This window comes from Bicyclus anynana, chromosome 20 (assembly GCF_947172395.1).
Source record: "Bicyclus anynana chromosome 20, ilBicAnyn1.1, whole genome shotgun sequence".
NCBI classification, from domain to species: domain Eukaryota; kingdom Metazoa; phylum Arthropoda; class Insecta; order Lepidoptera; family Nymphalidae; genus Bicyclus; species Bicyclus anynana.
In genome coordinates, this window is record NC_069102.1 from 12,112,886 (window position 1) to 12,132,749 (window position 19,864).

At 36.7% G+C, this 19,864-nt stretch overlaps 1 protein-coding gene across 1 annotated transcript in view; it reads right to left on the reverse strand.

Annotated features, from left to right (window-relative positions):
* Positions 1-19,864, reverse strand: part of LOC112047143 (transient receptor potential cation channel trpm) — a gene marked incomplete in the record, with an annotated part of 316,213 nt that overhangs the window by 285,258 nt on the left and 11,091 nt on the right.

The window sequence follows — 19,864 nt, forward strand, 5'->3', positions numbered from 1 at the left end:
ACGCGATGTACACGAGTCAGTGTCATGATTTTTGAAAAGACAGTTTGAACAAACTTTATTTTCTTTAATAAAACTTTTACGATCTTTTAAATCTAAATTCTGAAATGATTCGCAATTATTTAATGTATGAGATTCATTACAGAAATAACAAGGTCTTTTTGAGTTAGACTTCGTAGAACTATGAAAACTAACGCTGTGCGCGGGAGGCTTTGTATACGAATTATTATTAATTTTAGAATTATAATGCGCGCGAGTGAATGTTGGAGGCGTAGAAGAGACGATTCGCTGTGATGAAATAGAATGAGCTGAGCCGCCGACCATGCGCGCTGCAGCAGCGGGTTGGCGTAAGTTGCCGGACGTAGTCGCGAGAGGTGCACTATCTTTGGCAGCCGACATTACTTCTAAAGCCGCTAATTCTTTTTCAAGAAAGTCAAGCAATTCGCTAACCGGTGGAACCTCGCTTGGCGTTTTTAAGGATAATTCAAAACGTCGACGAATACTAGATGGTATTTTCCGAAGTAAAATATTTAAAAGTGGAAAACTCCACTGTTGTACTGGAAAATCTAACGAATCTAAAGCAGTCAAATTCTCATGACAAATATTGATGATAGATTTTAAACTTTGTTTTAAGTTTTTATCATTAACTGGCTCAGCATCAAAAATTTTATCAAAGTGTTTTGTCGCGATGATTCTTTTATTTTGATAGCGGTTTATTAACACCGTCAAGGCGTTTTGATAATTTGAATCGGTCGCAGGAAAAGATTTTATTAAATTTAATGGTTCGTCACGCAACGACAATAATAAGTAACGAAAACGTTGAACATCTGACAAATCCTCGTTATCGTGGACTAAAGATTTGAACAAGTCATAAAATGCATTCCATTCAGTTACATCGCCTCTAAACGTTGGCAGCGAAATAGTAGGTAACTTTAATCTCGATGGAAGACTATGACATAAAGGTGTAGCTACATGAGCGGAGTTTTTTCTGATATTTATTTTTAAATTGTCCAATGCTATTTGAACCAGGTAATACAAATTATCAAATTTATCGCGAATAGCCAAGTGGTCTTCTTGGTTAAACTCACCTTTTTTTGCAGTATGTTTTTCGATTTTACCTTGGATTGATTGAAATTGTTTCTTTATGTTATTTAATTCCCGAGATCGAACTCGAAACTCTGCTTCATTGTCTATGCAATCAGCCATGCGTTGAATACTATTTATACAAACGTCTCGTTCAAAGACTAATTGTATTAACTCCATATTTCAAAAATAAATATTTATAAATTGTTTAATTAGGTTGATATAGAAAAATAAGAACAAGAACGTAATGAATATTTATGTTTATTTGTCACAATTATGCTAAATATTTTATTAATTTGTGCGAAATATATATTCGATATAATATACCTACGATAATATCCTGTATGAAAAAATATCAAAAGGGTACGAATATCTAGAAAGAGATATAGATTTCAGATATGATAATAATCTGTACGAAGATACAGATATTATATAGCTCTGTACGAAAATACAGAAGCAATATATGGTACTATAGGAATCTATACGAATATACAGATTCGATGTCGTTCTGTACGAATATACAGTAACGATATTAAATATGATGATAATCGGTACGAAGATACAGATATGATATTACTCTGTACGAAGATACAGAAGCAATATAGGATATGACAGGAATCTGTACGAATATACAGATTCGATATCGCTCTGTACGAAAATACAAAAACGATATTAAATACGATAATAATTTGTATAAAATACAGATATGATATCGTTCTGCACGAAGATGCAGAAACGATGTAAGATTTGTGATACGATACGATATTTACCTACTCGTAAATTACGATTGGGTAAGAAATCGGCATGTAATGCCTGGGTGTGAATGTAGTATTCCGAATTATGTGATAAATATTTGTACGAAAATACAAATATAATTTTGTGATATGATGTGTAATTATGTATGAGTACGTAAGTAATGCCGGAGTATGAAACTAGTATGTTAAATTGTAATTACGTGTTACAATACGAAATATTGCGAAATGTAATATTTATAAAATATAATTTTAATGAATATTCATTACTCGGCATGTGTGACACCACCTTTATGACACGATGCTAGCGGTCGAAACGTGTACCCGCGTCGTGGTAAAAAGTTATTGAAAATTTGGAAATACGTAATGTTAAGTTCAAATATTGTTTTAATTAGTTAGAATATGGATTAAAAACACTGTACGCATAGGTATTTTCAAGAAATAATACGTAATAATTAAAATTAAAGAATAAATATGATCGGAATGCGGGTAGGTAGTCACATGAAAGATACGAATTTGATACGAAATAATAAGAGTTTATGTAGAAATATAGTGCCAGCACAAGTATTTAAAAGCCATGGTAATTTTGATCCGGCTCGTAGGAATTTATGTAGGAGAAACCAGGAAAAATGTTCGACGTACCTTGTATTGCTGGCGCTGTCCTCTTTCCGGGGTACCCCTCTGTTAGTAGATAGCTGCAGGCTTGGCAATTTCAAATAATGGCTGGCACGATAAGAATGACGAATGTAATATTTAAATCACTTGTCTTATTCAGAATGTAATGATACTATGAAGAACGCCGACTTGCCGCGTTGAGCGTTTGAAGAAGAAGGAGGCTCTTGTCTGACAAGCGACAGCTGACAGCTGACAGCTGACAGCGTGTGAGGAGACGTCGGAACAAATTTCCTGATTTGTGTCATATAAGTTTCTATACATTGTCTATACTTGTGATGACACTATGAAATTGAAAAGTCTACGGAACAATTACTAATATCTATGTTATTTGTGCGTTTATGTTTATAGTTCATTAATTGAAAAATGTCACATTTGATGTAAGGAAGCTAAAACTGTATGAATTTTCATCTAATTACGATAAAAAAAATTAATAGATTTTGAAATTTTATAATCTTATTTATTTTGCAAATATCCAGACAATCTTTGCTTTTTATGTATAAATTAGTTAACATTGACCTTATTTACCCGAATGTATCATAAAAATCAATATATTCAAACCTAGTCATCATCCCCATTGTGATGTAACTACAAATAGGTTTATTATACGGACGTTTTCTTAATAATTACATAGTAAACGACCAGCGTTGGACGCTGAGTTATTAGAAGGCTCAAAGTCACTCAGCGGGCTATGGAGCGAGCTATGCTTAGAGTTTCTCTGCGTGATCGAATCAGGAATGAGGAGATCCGCAGATGAACCAAAATCACTGACATAGCTCAGCGAGTCGCGAATCTGAAGTGGCACATAGTTCGAAGAGCCGATGGACGTTGTGGTCCCAAGATGGGCGACCCCGCACCGGAAAGCGCAGTGTTGGTCAACCCCCCACTAGGTGGACCGAGGATATCAAGCGGGTTGCAGGGAGCCGCTGGATGCTAGCGGCTCGGATCGTTGTGCTTGGAGGTCCATACAAGAGGCCTATGTCCAGCGGTGGACGTCTATCGGCTGATAAGGTAAGGTAAACGGCCTGTGAGTTGAACTATGCGCAGCACACATTATCGGGTGTTAGCGACGCAAGTACGTTATGAGGTAAGACGTACGCACACTAACTTGAACCTAATCAAATTATGACAGTGACATCTCATTCAATATTTGACTTTGACATTGACAGCCCGCGTTTGCAAAGACATCTGACAATCAGTTAAATACTCATCATAGACTTATGTCGTACATAACTACGATCGGTGTGAAAATAATTATATCAGCTTATTTTCTCTGTTGGCAAATATTATTTCAGCTAAGATTCTAATGGGGTAATCTTGTAAAATATAAAAGTAATACAATTTTCATTTTTGTATCGTTCTGTAAAGTGGGCCCAATTTCGGACTTCTCCTTTTAGCTCCAATAGACTATAGAGTCGAATATTTGATAATTTCAAGCTTATACCCAGGAGTTTAAAGTGTCTTGACAGACAGACAGATACAAGATGACCCAATATTATAGTCTGTCAAGTTGGTTGATAACACTCCCATAATATGCGGGCGACGGGCGGAAAGACTGCGCGGGTGTGAAATCGTGCGTGCGAGGAAGTAACGTACATCAGTTGTGGGTTTTTGGAGTTTACTCCTTAAGAATCGACTTTTCATATCCGGTATGAAAAAATATGGGCAGTAAAATTCGATGAACGAATGACAGCGTTACGTTTTTTGTGCGCAACCTTTACTACGCACCTTTCACTTTTCAGGCGTAAGTCATATGTTGCCCCTCAGCATACACCTATTTAGACAATCGAACTGAAAGAGTAATTTTCTTTTATATTTATTAATTTTCGATAAAAGAAACACTTTTTTCTTTTATCGCTACACGCCCCGCGACCAGCGCGCTACATCGGGAGTGTTACGAACGAAATTGCCAAGCTATAGTTAAGGTTCAGTTTTTGCTTGAGATACGGAATCCTAATAACATAATGCGAAGCGACCCAGATATTATTTCTATTAAAATGACCAAATAAATTAATGTTATTACAATCCTATAATGTACAATTTACGTGAACAAAAGTAATTTACAAACAGTCCACATGGTAAACAATATTGTTTCAATTAAATTGAAAACTCGTAATATAAAACAATTCGCGTAGCAATAGTAGGTAAATGCGCCGTTTAAATGTAAGCACAAGGTACAATAATATTGTATTATGTCGTTCAAAAACTGTTGCCAGTGTTAGAAACTTGTAGCATCCACAATATAATTATTTTAAAAGTAAAAGCACACTGGCGACTGGTCCTTCTATAAGTGGGTAAAATGAGTTACGAATTGTCGCGATAAAAGAAGAGTAGATACGAGAACACCAAGAAACATTTTTTTAGACTCTGTTGTTTTTCTAGGTAAAGGCGTAAAGTCTAGATCAATATAATAGGTATATGCGTTTTTAAGACAGATCGAATGGAAGGAAAAAAGTAATTCGAAGTATTCTGGTCGATAATAATAATTATTATAATTCTTTTAAACTTTAAGACGTGCCACAGTATGTTATTATTTAATTTGAATTTTAAATCAAGCAAATCGTGTGGATTTGGAAAAACGTATTTACAAAGGCAACTTAAAATAGTACTTGAGTTTAATTTTTTATTAAGAGAAATTCTTAACAGTAGTAGCACGGATTCAGGAAGTTGATGGTGTTCAGAGTGGACAGTGTGGGTCATTATCTATAGTTTTCATTACCTTCTTAAGCCAGCCAACCCGCATTAGAGCATGGTCGGTCTTAGCTCCAAATCCTCTCTTATGAGCAGAGAGGCTTGTCTTATACTTATACATTAAAATCTATACTAATATTATAAAGCTGGAGAATTTGTTTGTTTGTTTGCTTGAACGCGCTAATCTCAGGAACTACTGGTCCGATTTGAAAAATTCTTTCCGTTTGAAATAGCCCATTTACCGAGGAAGGCTATGCTATATATTATCACGCTAAGACTAATAGGAGCGGAGCACCAATGGACAATGTGGAGAATTTGTTTGTTTGTTTGCTTGAACGCGCTAATCTCAGGAACTACTGGTCCGATTTGAAAAATTCTTTCCGTTTGAAATAGCCCATTTACCGAGGAAGGCTATGCTATATATTATCACGCTAAGACTAATAGGAGCGGAGCACCAATGGACAATGTGGAGAATTTGTTTGTTTGTTTGCTTGAACGCGCTAATCTCAGGAACTACTGGTCCGATTTGAAAAATTCTTTCCGTTTGAAATAGCCCATTTACCGAGGAAGGCTATGCTATATATTATCACGCTAAGACTAATAGGAGCGGAGCACCAATGGACAATGTGGAGAATTTGTTTGTTTGTTTGCTTGAACGCGCTAATCTCAGGAACTACTGGTCCGATTTGAAAAATTCTTTCCGTTTGAAATAGCCCATTTACCGAGGAAGGCTATGCTATATATTATCACGCTAAGACTAATAGGAGCGGAGCACCAATGGACAATGTGGAGAATTTGTTTGTTTGTTTGCTTGAACGCGCTAATCTCAGGAACTACTGGTCCGATTTGAAAAATTCTTTCCGTTTGAAATAGCCCATTTACCGAGGAAGGCTATGCTATATATTATCACGCTAAGACTAATAGGAGCGGAGCACCAATGAACAATGTTTCAAAATCGAGGGATTTTTTCCTATTGTTTATATTTTGAGTTATATCTTTGTAAAATGATAAGAGGACTATTTACAAAAGTCTCAATGCGTCAATATGAATAAAAGGGGTGAAATAGAGGTTGAACGCTTATATCGACTTTCACGCGGAGATAGTCGCGGGAGTCCGCTAGTAGGTAAATGTTAGAAAGGCACGACAAAATATTCCTAAACAAAATGTCGTTGGTGTGCTTTTATGAGATGCTTAAAGTTCTTGAAGGTACCATTTATGTTATAAAGCCTTCCCCAATGGTGATGAGGATCGTGCTTATGTTATTCCAGCGCCTCACATGCCCTTCTAAAGCCTTGTTCACACTGATGTGTCCATATTTATGTACAGAGAAGCGTTCTTCGTTGTACTAATGAAAAGAAAAATATTTAAGTAAACAGTTTAACTGAGTTAGTGTACGTTTGTTATGAATGGTTTTTGCGATAGGGTCGGATGGAGATCTAAAGGCAAGTTCATATGAAAGTCCTTACTTTTTAAGCTTAAGAGCCTTTAGACCTCTTTGATTCGGCCCTGTCGTAAAATGGGTTTGTAACAGACGTCTAGCAACTATAAACCTCCCTGCTAAAAGCTTTCAACTTTGTAGCATAATATAGCATAGAGCCTCTAGACCTCTTTAATCCGGCCCTATCGGAAATCCATTATTAGCAGATACCTACTAACTATAGACTACCTCCCTGCCAAATTTCATCTTTGTACGCCAAGCGGTTTAGAGAATTCGTGAGAATGATCTTTCGTATTTATATATTTAGAAGATTAGCCGACGACCGAACTTTATTTTCCCCAATGATATTTTATACTAGAGATGAGACACTATTTAAACAAATAAAGAATACAATAAGGAACTTAAGCTAACTTATCCTAATAACTATACAAATCATGCCCACGTGGAATGGTGGCAAGAATACTGGCTGCATTTCCGCGCTGGACAGCCAGGCTGATCCTTTGCGCAAAAAATAAGCCAGCCCTTCTGTCACCAGTCGAGGCAACAAGCCGCGGTGAAATGATACGGAAAAATTTTTTGGCACTGCGACTCCATGGCCCAAGGGTCACCACGGCAAAAGGTATAAATATGTAACTCTCTGTCAGAGAGGCATACTGGAGCCACTTACCGGTTTCAGCTTTTTCTGCTGCTTTTTCTTTTTTTTTTAACAAATAATACTTAAATATCATCTCATTGTAGACGTTGTGTGTTCAGGAAGTGTAAAAACTATATATACATAAATATATAATGGAATTAAAGACAAAATTGTACATGTGTGCGCTCAGTGTGGTGTAACTAAATTCGGATCACTTAACACCCATTTTACTAAAAATGATATCTAATGTGTCCTACATTGCAGCGTTGTATTATGCCATCAAAAGGCATATTAAAATGGAAGTTATTCTAGACATTTTCCCGAGAAAACTACACGAGAGTGTTTCCGAGTTGTTTCGTCACATTCTATTTTACGTTCCACTTATTTTCTCATCCAGTAGTATCTCTTGTAAAAGACTTCTTTTAGTGCACTACGTCATACGGGACGACGAACGAATAAATCGAATCCATACGAAAATATAAAAGCTAGTCAAGTGCGTGTCGGGCCACGCGCAGTGTAGGGTTCCGTGGATTAAGTTAGCACTTCAGTAATAAGACACAAAAATACCGATAACGATACTCCACACCATGGGATGGGATGAAAACATTCATCCTCACTTTATTTTTTAATTTTCGACTTTATAGACGTAATTAATATACATACTAAATCTCATATTTCTAGTTTTAACATACTCTGAGTTATCTTACTGACAACTGTATAATTAACAACGGAATTAGTAGGTACCAAATTTTCGATTTTCAATTACTTACGTTTTTTAATTTGGTCGACTATTACTCTTTAAATAGCAATTGCTACTTAGCTATTACAGTTTTCTTTGTAATTTCATTATATATCTTACTTTCGTGAACTTCTTAACTTTTTCACGTATCTGAAATCATCACGTATCGGATATGAATGAAAGATATAAAGATAGATACGATAATATAGATAATAGTAAAGCATTTTTTTAAAAGTAACAAGATATATGCGATCATTACTTTTGGAGCTACATGGATTTAAAGGTTTATATGCGGCACTGCTACGGATCCCTGAAAAACGCCCCAAAGTATATGGCACGAATTAATGACGTCGTTGATCATAATGATCGATAGATTTGTATGGGCGTTCAAAAAAATTACAAATATCTTCGTTATTTGTTCGTTTATGTTTATAGTTCATATTAAAAAATGTCACGTTTAATGTACTAAGGAAGCTAAAATTGTATGAATTTTAAACAACGTGGAAACAAAATATAAACATAGGTATTTATACTTCGAGGGCGAACCACCTAAAGGCATCTGAGTTATTCTCTATTCCGTTATACCCATATGTCTCACTTACATACCCACTTTGCAAGTTTCGCTATTACGTTGTTAGAACAAGGGAAGACGCAGTGAGTGCGATGTTCTAATTACATTACGTCTTGCTTTGCCCGCGTGGCGTGAGGCTGTGAATTACTCGGGACCTTGAGTCAAGAAAGAGGTAATAATGAGTATTTATTTGTACGCACAGAATAAATATGATCCAGAATGAGTCTTAACAAGCAGCATGGTGAAGCCGGTGAAACCCATAAAACGAACGTCACACTGTCTCCTTGACATCCGCATATACAAACTATTTTCAAAATTTCACACAAACAACAATTACGTAAATAGATATAATAATCAATACAAAATACTCCATTTTATTTCTTTAGTTTTTGTGAACATTTTTTAAAATATTTATAAATATAAGACGCCGTTTTTTTTAAATAATATTGAAAATTAATGATGCGACGCTTCGTTTCGTATCATCATCATCATCATCATCATTATCAGCCGATGGACGTCCACTGCTGGACATAGGCCTCTGACTTAAAATTAAGTTAATAAAAGATTTTTCGTCATCCATTTTATTATCTGTAACGTGCTGGGTCAAAAATGGTCGATCTCCTTTAACATCCAAGATATGGCCAATATCCTTTTTAACTACGACCAATACTCCCCTCCCCCAAAAATTAGTCGGAACAAGTGTTAGAAGTGGGTACGTCAATAGTCCATCGGGCGGGTATCGAATCACCACCTCTCGGTGATGAGTCCTCTTTACCACTGAGCTATAGAATATATTTTACTCAAATAATAAGTAGTAAGTCAAATAATTAGTACAAAAAATTGTAAAAACAAAGTCACGCTTAATTTTTACTGTAGCATAAAAGATTAAAGTTAAGAGTTAAAATCGATAGTAGTTCTTTAAAAGTAGGTTACATAAACCTTTTGTAGCTAGTTCAAGGCTGGAGTTTGCCACCCCTGACTCGGTGCATCGTAAAAATTGCACTACGCATCCGTTGTACATCCGATGTAAATAGTGGAAACGGAAACAGGAAGTGCAAATGGTTGTGGAAACAGAGTATTATTTAACAGACAATATATTGTAATATGTAGTACTATTTAGATAGTAATTAATTATTTTGCACGATGAATACCATCATATATTCAACAATTACAAATCTATTTTTGACGGCCTCCGTGGCGCAGTGGTATGCGCGGTGGATTTACAAGACAGAGGTCCTGGATTCGTTTGAGTTTTCTTAATTGGTCCAGGTCTGGCTGGTGGGAGGCCTCGGCCGTGGCTAGTTACCACCCTATCGAAAAGATGATTCCTCCAAGCGATTCAGCTTCCTTTACGATGTTGTGTAGAAACCGAAAGGGGTGTGGATTTTCATCCTCCTCTTAACAAGTTAGCCCGCTTCCATCTTAGACTGCATCATCACTTACCAACAGGTGAGATTGTAGTCAAGGGCTAACTTAACTTCTTAAAATGCTTGCAAACTGATGGTTATCCATGTTTGTTACTCTTTCACGTCGCTGCTAGTTATTATACAAGACAGCACATTTTGTTTTCACTGTGATCGTTAAAAGTACATACAAAAAATTCGTTTAGCATAAAAAAGTAATTAGAAAAAAAAAATATTGTAGGTACATATGTGTATTTGTAGTAGATAATATTAAAGTTTCATTAGTTGAAACAACTACTTCAAATTAATTATTTAGTATAAAATCAATGTTAAAATAGTTAACACATGGTATGACTAAACTGCACTGATGTACAATAAAAAAATTTAATAAAAGTCAGATGGAAAGTTCTTGTCGACACAAATCAATCAAGCCCAGAAAAAGCTGAAACCGGTAAGTGGCTCAAGTATGCCTCTCTGACAGGGAGTTACATATTTGTACCTTTTGCCGTGGGGACCCTTGGGCCATGGAGTCGCAGTGCCAAAAAAATTTACCGAATCATTTCACCGCGGCTTGTTGCCTCGACTGGTGACAGAAGGGCTGACTCATTTTTTGCGCAAAGGATCAGCCTGGCTGTCCAGCGCGGAAATGCAGCCAGTATTCTTGCCACCATTCCACGTGGGCATGATTTGTATAGTTATTAGGGTAAGTTAGCTTAAGTTCCTTATTGTATTCTTTCTCAAAAAAAAAAAGATCAAGCCCTAACACAAGGTAACTGTTGTAAACCGTTAAAGAGTTCCCTCGTGTATGTTTCGGCTCCATCATCAGATCGACTCCAGACCTTCATTAAGTTGTAGTGCTTTAAAGTGGTTGCCCTTACGATTTTTGAAAGTTCCCCTCGATTTCTCCAGGATCCCGTCATCATATCCTAAAATGGTGACAATGAGACCACCTCAGGAGTATACCCTTTCAAACAAAAAAAGAATTATTCAAATCGGTCCAGGCGTCTTCGAGTAATCAGGTAACATACATACAAAAAGAAAACATACAGACGAATTGAGAACCTCCTCCTTTTTTTGAAGTCGGTTAAAAATCAATACAACTTTAATACTTCGGGTAACCTATATTGCGTTATTTTAGTAGGCTTTAGTCAGCTATCTCCCTGTAGAGTATTCAAATTCAAAAATTCAAAATTCATTTATTTCAAGTAGGCTCAGTTTACAAGCACTTTTGATACGTCAGTTGACTATTTGTAAAGATTCTACCACCGGTTCGGAAGGCAGATGACGAACAATAATGAGTATGTCGTACTATTTACGGGACACCCTGTACAAGCCAGTTACTAGTTCATAGAGGCTTATAAATATTTGCACAGGCCGTACCTAAACTACCGTAGCTCGGACATGGGCTCGTTCAATTTATTATTTACTTACTACGTTACCGGCTACCGCCCTCCACGGTGTACTGACTCGCTAACTTCAAATTAATTTAGCATTGAAAGTTTGCGTTTCAAACAAATTGTTGTTTGTATAGAAAATTGTTTTTGTTTCTTGATTAACATTATTGTTCGTCATCTGCAAGTGCTTTTTAATTTACAGAGTTTCACTGTCATTTTGTTCTTTGGTTCATATTTAACGATTAATTTAGTTTGCTATTTATAGACTACAAGCCCTTGAACAAAAATTACCTGTGAAATTACCCAACGTGAATAACGCTTAGAAGGCTGTTACTATATCGGAAAATAACTCTGAACACTTTTGTTTGCGATTACTATTATTTGCGAAAGAAATAAAATTCTCAGCCTAGAGCTATGAAGTCAGTACTCTTACTAGAACCCACTCGGAGAGCATGTTAAGATCCTGTTAACTATAATAACATCTGATCATCATCATTAAGAACCCGCATTCGGCTCACTGTTGAACACGAGTCTCTTTATAGAATGAGGGATTGGCAGACTTCACACATGTAGAAAATTGGAAAAATTCTGAGGTATGCAGGTTTCTTCAGACAACTGACAAAACAAAAACAAAAGACAGTTTACTGATGTTGATACAGCTAGACTTGTTTATTTTGCGTACTTTCACAGCGTAATGTCTTACGGTATTTTGTTGTGGGGCAAGGCTGCTGATATACATTCTATATTTGTACTTCAAAAAAGAGCAATTCGAGCAATATATCAACTAAAATCACGCGAGTCCCTTCGTCAAAAGTTTAAAGAAATAGGCATTTTAACAGTAGCCTGTCAGTATATATATAACAGTATAGTTTATGTGAGACAAAATATTAATTTGTAAACGAAAAGGAGATCTAAACCCACGTCTTACTAGACACGGGCATAAGTTAGTTATTTCTGCATATCGTCTCCAAAGAGTTAAAAAATCTTTTGTGGGTTTGGGTGTACTCTTCTATAACAAGATCCCCAAGACTGTGATGGACTTGCCAATGCACAACTTTAAGCAATGTGTTAAAAAACATTTACTTAGTCGAGGTTACTACACTATTGATGAGTTCCTTAACGACAAAGGTGCTTGGAGGCCATTGGATCAGCTTCCACCTTCACACAGGAAATAAAACTATAAGAAATTGTAATTTAATTGTTATCAAATGTAAATTGTAATACTGTATGACTTTTTCAAAAGAGCAACTGTTGAGTTTCTTGCCGGTATCTTCTCAGCAGAACCTGCCTTCCGAACCGGTGGTAGAATCTTTACAAATAGTCAACTGACGTGTCAAAAGTGCTTGTAAACTGAGCCTACTTGAAATAAATGAATTTTGAATTTTGAATTTTGAATTTTCAGCGATGTTTTTCCTTCACCGTTTGAGACACGCGATATTTAATTTGTTCAACTACAGATTACCGCACAAAAATGTTTAGGAAGAACAGCTCAATGTTTCTAGCTTTACCTAGGCGATTCGAAGATACCATTGAGGCAACAGTGATTGTACCATTATTTTGTTGTAAATGAAATACATCGAGCAGATCCCAGGACTTGTGACCTTGGAAGTAGGCTTAAGGGATCCCTTTAGAATGCATTAACACTCACCTCCCTAACCCGACATGTTCTCCACGCCCGAACTAAACAATTAATGATCAATAATTAGGTACAACATAAAACATTATTACACATCAATCACTAACGCAACTGGCAGCGTGACGGTGTCCATGCTGCCTAACAAACAACTGAGCTTGTGTCATCAAATACCCTCTACTTTACACTGATAGCTCCTCTCCACAAAAACATAAATAATTAATGTTAATACCGCCCGCAATTGAGGAACTTGTAACAAATTTGCTATTTTGTATGGAAAACCATTCTATGTAATAGTAATTCCATGGCCAATATGATCAACCAAGCGCTACCTAGTAGTTTAATTGAAACCACCTGAATCCAGCTCTATTTATGTGGAGACACAATTGAAATGATACGAACCAGTGGAGCAAGGTTAAACCGACTTTAGGATGCATCTGTGACTCTCCGCACGAAACGTTGCATTTGCATACAATAAGAACGCTGAACTGCATGTATTGGGACAAACAGATTCAAATTCTCGATGCAACTGTATAATTTGTTGACGATGTCTTTCTTAATCTTTTCTGTGTTATAAATTTTACCTTGTATAACACAGATTAGAGCCGTGATAGCCCAGTGGATATCACCTCTGCCTCCGATTTCGGAGGGTGTGGGTTCGAATCCGATCCGGGGCATGCATCTCCAACTTTTCAGTTGTGTGCATTTTAAGAAATTAAATATTACGTGTCTCAATCGGTGAAGGAAAACATCACGCAGAGAATTATCTTAATTCTCTGCGTGTGTGAAGTCTGCCAATCCGCATTGGGCCAGCGTGGTGGACTATTGGCCTAACCCCTCTCATTCTGAGAGGAGACTCGAGCTCAGCAGTGAGCCGAATATGGGTTGATGACGATAACAGATTTCTTATGGATTTCTTTTTTAACTTTATCAAATTACTAGCAGACGGTTTCATGCATGTAATACCCGCCCCCTGGTAACATGGGGATAAAATATAGCTTATGTTGCTCACTAATAATGTAGTTATACTTTATTGACAGAATTTTAAAACTCGGTTTGGTGGTTTAGCCGTAAAAACGTTATAAACAAACACTTTCACGTTTATAATTGACTAGCCAACGCCCGGCGGTTTTCACCCGCGTAGTACCTGTTCCCGTAAGAATACGGGGACAAAATATAGCCTGTTACACTCACAAATAACGTGGTTTTGTAGTGGTAAAAGAATTTTCAAAATGGGGTCAGTCGATACGACACCACAAACTACCTCTTTATTATATTAGTAGAGATAGTACTCGTAGTACTTTGATTATTATTTATTAGTGCTCTGCGTAGAATAAATCGCTTTCTGGTGACAATATCGGGAGAAATTTAACCTAATATCCAGATAATCCAGATTATAATCTAGATCTGTGCAAAAAATCACCAAAATCTGTTATGCTGTTCAGGCGTGACTCAGTAACAAACATCCATTCTTTTGCATCTAACTAGAGGACTCGGTCAAGCTTCGCTTTGATTTATGTGCACTTGTTCCCTACCCTACCCTACCCTAACCCTACCGGTACTCAACCCTACCCTACTCCTACCCCTACATTTGACAGGATGGACAACAAATGTTTGATAGGTACGAAACAAAAGAACATTTATAGAAAACGATTCATCTTTGTTAAAAGGGCTCATCTTCCATAATTATTTATTCGTCGAGTTTTCATTGTTTTTAAGATGTATTCTGCTATTCGGGGCAAGACAAATCCAACGAATCTAAAACCAAGAAAATTGGTCCAGCAGATCTCGAGTTACAAGTGTTGCAATAAATCCGACTTTGTTATATATATACAGATACTAGCGGACGCCCGCGACTTCGTCCGCGTGACACTCGATGTAAACTTTCAACTACCACTACCCAACGCTACCCCTACCCTACCCCTACCTTTTCCTGAATTTTCTTTGCTATAAACCACACGGAGCCCGAGACCTTTCCAACGAATGCAAAACCGTGGAAGTCGGTTGGTGGTTCTAGAGTTATAGCATCAGGAAGGAAAACCCGACTTATTTTTATATATTAGAAAGAAAGATAGATATCTTAGAAACGTAGCTTAGAATTGTTAAAATTCGTTTCGGAGAATCGCCTGAAAACACTTAAAACTGATATATTATTGATAAGGATGACCCTTAACGCTCGTTTCACTCCAGCAATATTCAGTTGCAAAATTGAAGATGTTAACTCGACAAAATTAAATTTTACAACTGAATGGCAATATTGAACTGGAAAACATTTTATAATTTAATATTGAAGGGTCAACATTTCCAGAAAATGTTCAGGTGTCGAAGTGAAACGAGCTTTGGGAGTATTTTGAATGAATTGAAAAGATTTTGCTCATGTTATTACAATATCTAATAGTGAGTAGGTATTTTATACTAAGTGCCTGTGTCTCAGTCTTTCTACATATATATTTTTTAATTTATTTATAAAATACTAGCGGACGCTCACGACTTCGTTCGTGTAGTTCGATTTGACGGCCTCCGTGGCGCAGTGGTATGCGCGGTAGATTTACAAGGTCCTGGGTTCGATACCCGGCTGGGCAGATTGAGATTTTCTTAATTGGTCCAGGTCTGGCTGGTGGGAGGCTTCGGCCGTGGCTAGTTACCACCCTACCGGCAAAGACGTACCGCCAAGCGATTTAGCGTTCCGGTACTTTGCCGTGTAGAAACCGACAGGGGTGTGGATTTTCATCCTCCTCCTAACAAGTTAGCCCGCTTCCATCTTAGACTGCATCATCACTTACCATCAGGTGAGATTGTAGTCAAGGGCTAACTTGTAAAAAATAAAAAATAAAAAGAAGAACTCGAATGGCTATATTCTACCACTTTAGAGTGGTCTAACATTGAGTTTTTTTACAAGTTACAGGCTTCTTCTAACAAGTTAGCCCGCTACCATCTTAGATTGCATCATCACTTACCATCAGGTGAGATTGTAGTCAAGAGCTAACTAGACGAATTAATTTTTATGACTCACCACAGAGTAATGAGCGATTAAAATGTTACAATATTTATTAAAACAAAATAATATGAACGAATATAATACATTGTATGAATACAAATTTGTAAAAAATATAAACTATAGTATGCAAAGCAATTACGCTTTTAACTACAATAATAACAGTTTCAGCTGAAACTTCGTCATCAACCCATATTCGGCTCACTGCTGAGCTCGAGTCTCCTCTCACAATGAGAGGGGTTAGGCCAATAGTCCACCACGCTGGCCCAATGCGGATTGGCAGACTTCACACACGCAGAGAATTAAGATAAGCTCTCAATCAGCTGAAACTGCGCCGCCTTTTGCAAAAGATAAAAAGCAGGCGAGAGGGTACAATGTAAAAGCAGAAATGTGCAATTAAGTACTTATAATAAATCTGTAGAGAGGTCAATTCTGTACATGAAATATATTTCCAAAATAACTATCAGGGGGTGATTAGTGGTCGATACTGATGCTAAAAATGCAATCAGTAAAATTTTTGTCTGTCTGTATGTTCTTTATAGAAACAAAAACTACTGGACGGATTTTAACGAAACTTGGCACAATTAATCTTCATACTCCTTGGCAGGTTATACTATACTTTTCATCACGCTACGATCAATAGGAGCAGAGCAGTGAAGGGAAATGTTGGGAAAACGGGAGAAGTTACTCAATTTTTTAAGCTTCCATCGCGTGTGCTGCCTTAATGGGTAGGGTAGGGGTAGGGACTAGGGTAGAGGAAGGGTAGGGAAGGAGTAGGGTAGGGCAGGGTAGGGGTAGGGCAGGGTAGGGGTAGGGTAGGGGTAGATAAAAGTTTACATCTACTTTCACGCGGACATCCGCTAGTATTAGCGGAAAGCCGACGAACTCATGCGACAACGTCACCCAGGTCCGACAAAACACTCTCTACGTACGTTTCACCCCGAAACCGGAGCATCCTCAGGAGATGTTGACTATACAACGTGCAATCGTTGTAGAGTATATTAGCAGAGTAACAGTTGGTTACCAATGCTTATAGTTAATTCGGTGGATATGACCTCTACCTCCGATTCCGGAGGCTGTGGATTCGAATCCGGTCCGGGCAGGCATGCAACTTTTCAATTTTCTACGTGTGTGAGGTCTGCCATTCGCATTTGGTAGCGTAATAGCGGTAGCGTAAAGCGCATGGCTCGGACAGAATTCAAATCTACGCCCTCCGAATCCAAGGCAGAGATCATATCCACTGGGCTATCACGGTTCATAAATATACATCAATAAAAAATGTTCTTAATACAAAGATTAACTTGCTGTCATATCGTTTACGTCAAAACGAGGCAATCCCACTTTCAAATGAAAAATGTTTGTGTCCCCTGAACATTACAGTCAGGCGTCGAGCTCGTTACAGGCGACGAATAATTAATTCTTATGCGACAACGTCCCTCGGCGCAGTGTGACATTGTGAAAAACTCGACATGTGACGTAGGTATACCTAAAAATAAATAATATGTACATTGTGACAGGTGAAATTGTATTTTTTTATACATTTTTTTTAACATTAATAAAATGAAATGTTCACATGAGTTACGATAAAGGATTGCAAAGCAATTGTACGATTGATATTGTACATAATACATAATATTATATGTACACTAAGAGGAAAAACAGATAATTATAACAAAGCTATTAACTTGCGGTCGTCATATCAAATGTCACATACGTCAAAACAAGAAATTATGCTTCAAAAATGAAAAAGGTTTGTTTCCCCTAAACATTACAGTCAGGCATCGAGCTCGTTACAAGCGACACATATTTCATTCTTATTCAACAACGTCCCTCGGAGCAGTGTGATTGTAAAAAAAACTCGACACTGTGATGATATGAAATTGTATTTTGTTACATTTTTTAACATTACTATAAAATGGTCACATGGGTTACGATAAAATATTCAAGGCAATTGTACTTTACATAATATTATATGTACATTTCGAGGAAAAGCAACAATTACTGTCAACTTTATATATAATAAATATTTAAATAACTAGCATACGTATAAAGTTTTGAAGATTTCTAGAATTTGTAATAAAGCTAGGTACCCAATAAGTGTAAAATGAATAACATTTGTTGTGAAATGTACTATCTATGGATATTTTGAATGCCAATACTTTTATCATGCCAAAAACGTGGCCATATGTCACATAAATGTCAAAACGAGGAATTCTACTTCCAAAATAAAAAAAAATGTTTGTTTCCCCTGAACATTACAGGCATGCATCGTGAACCTAGTTATACGTATTAAATAATAATAATTAATTCTTCTGCTACGCGTCCCTCGGCGCAGCGTGACATTGTGAAACACTCGACGCGTTATATACATATTTATACATTATGACAGGTAAAATTGTTATTAAGCTGCAGTCCTATCAAATGTCACATACGTCTAGACGAGGCAATTCCACTGCCAAATGAAAAATGTTTGTCTCCCCTGAACATTACAGGCAGGCGTCGCAGACCTCGTTATTCGTAACAAATAATTAATTCTTCCGTCCCTCGGCACAATGTGACATTGTGAAAAACTCGACACACACATTATGACCGTTGAAATTGTATTGTCAACGTTTCGTTGGGTCACCTGACTTATTATTACGCACCCCATAAATCATTTAGGCCTGACCTTACCAAGTAAAAAGTTCCCAAAATATATAAAGTATGACCATGGAAGAGATTCCAAATATTCCAATATTAAGTATCCTAACTCGATAAGTTGATATAGAGTATATAAGTTAGATATTTGTAAGTTGCACTGAGGTCTAATGGAATCATAATACCATATCTATTTTATCGTATTTCAAACAACTAAAAATATTGACCCTGCCCTGCATATATATTTTTGAAATATGTAAATTTGTGAGAAAAAATTTTCATTTTTACGAAAAAGTCGAAAACTCTTATAAACCACGGCGCTTCCGCGAAAAAAACGAAAATAAACTAATTTACCCTTTTTCAAAATTAATACTCCACAGCTCCGGCCCATACGCAATGTCAATAAAAATTCACAACAACCTTCCAGACCGTATACGTAATGAGGCGAAAGATATTGCTTTCAAAAAGAAATTAAGGGACTTTCTGGTCGAAAAGTGCTATTACACGGTGAATGACTACTTGAATGATAAATAAAAACAAAAAATAAAATCGGTCTCCCTATCACTCACTCGACAAAAGGCTACGCCCAAACTGGGTATCCATAACTTGCATTATGTAATAAAATGTAACTTGTAATTATTATTATTATATTGTATAATGTAATGTATGGTATTGCTTGATATTAAATAAATAAATAAATAAATCTTATATACGAGTACCATTTTGAAATCCTTTTAATGAGCCCTTAAATTTGATACCCATATAGCAATATTAAAAAAAAAAATACCTCCAAGTCTATAGCGTCTCACAATCGTGTGGTTTTTTATAACTTTACCTATCTAAGAACACTTGGGTTAAGGCAAATCTAAAGATATCTTAATTACGTAAATCCATTCAGCGGTTTGGAAGATTTGAGGTAATAAAAAATATTACATACATACATTATACATACAAGATACGCGCGAAAAACATAATCCTTCTTGCAGTCGGGTAAAAAGCGGGTGTATATTTATGCAGGAAAAGCTATCTTTTTCCACAGAGGCATTAATAGGTCAGTTTTATTTTACGTGCTACCCGAAAATAACGATTATACTAACTTTTCCTAGCAATAGAGCCATTTGGGTCAGCCACCCTAATTTCGTTAGACACCATTCCGCCATTTAGTGTTATTAAGTAGCTGCATGGACATATGGACATCGTCAGCAAATCCTTCTGAATAGATCAG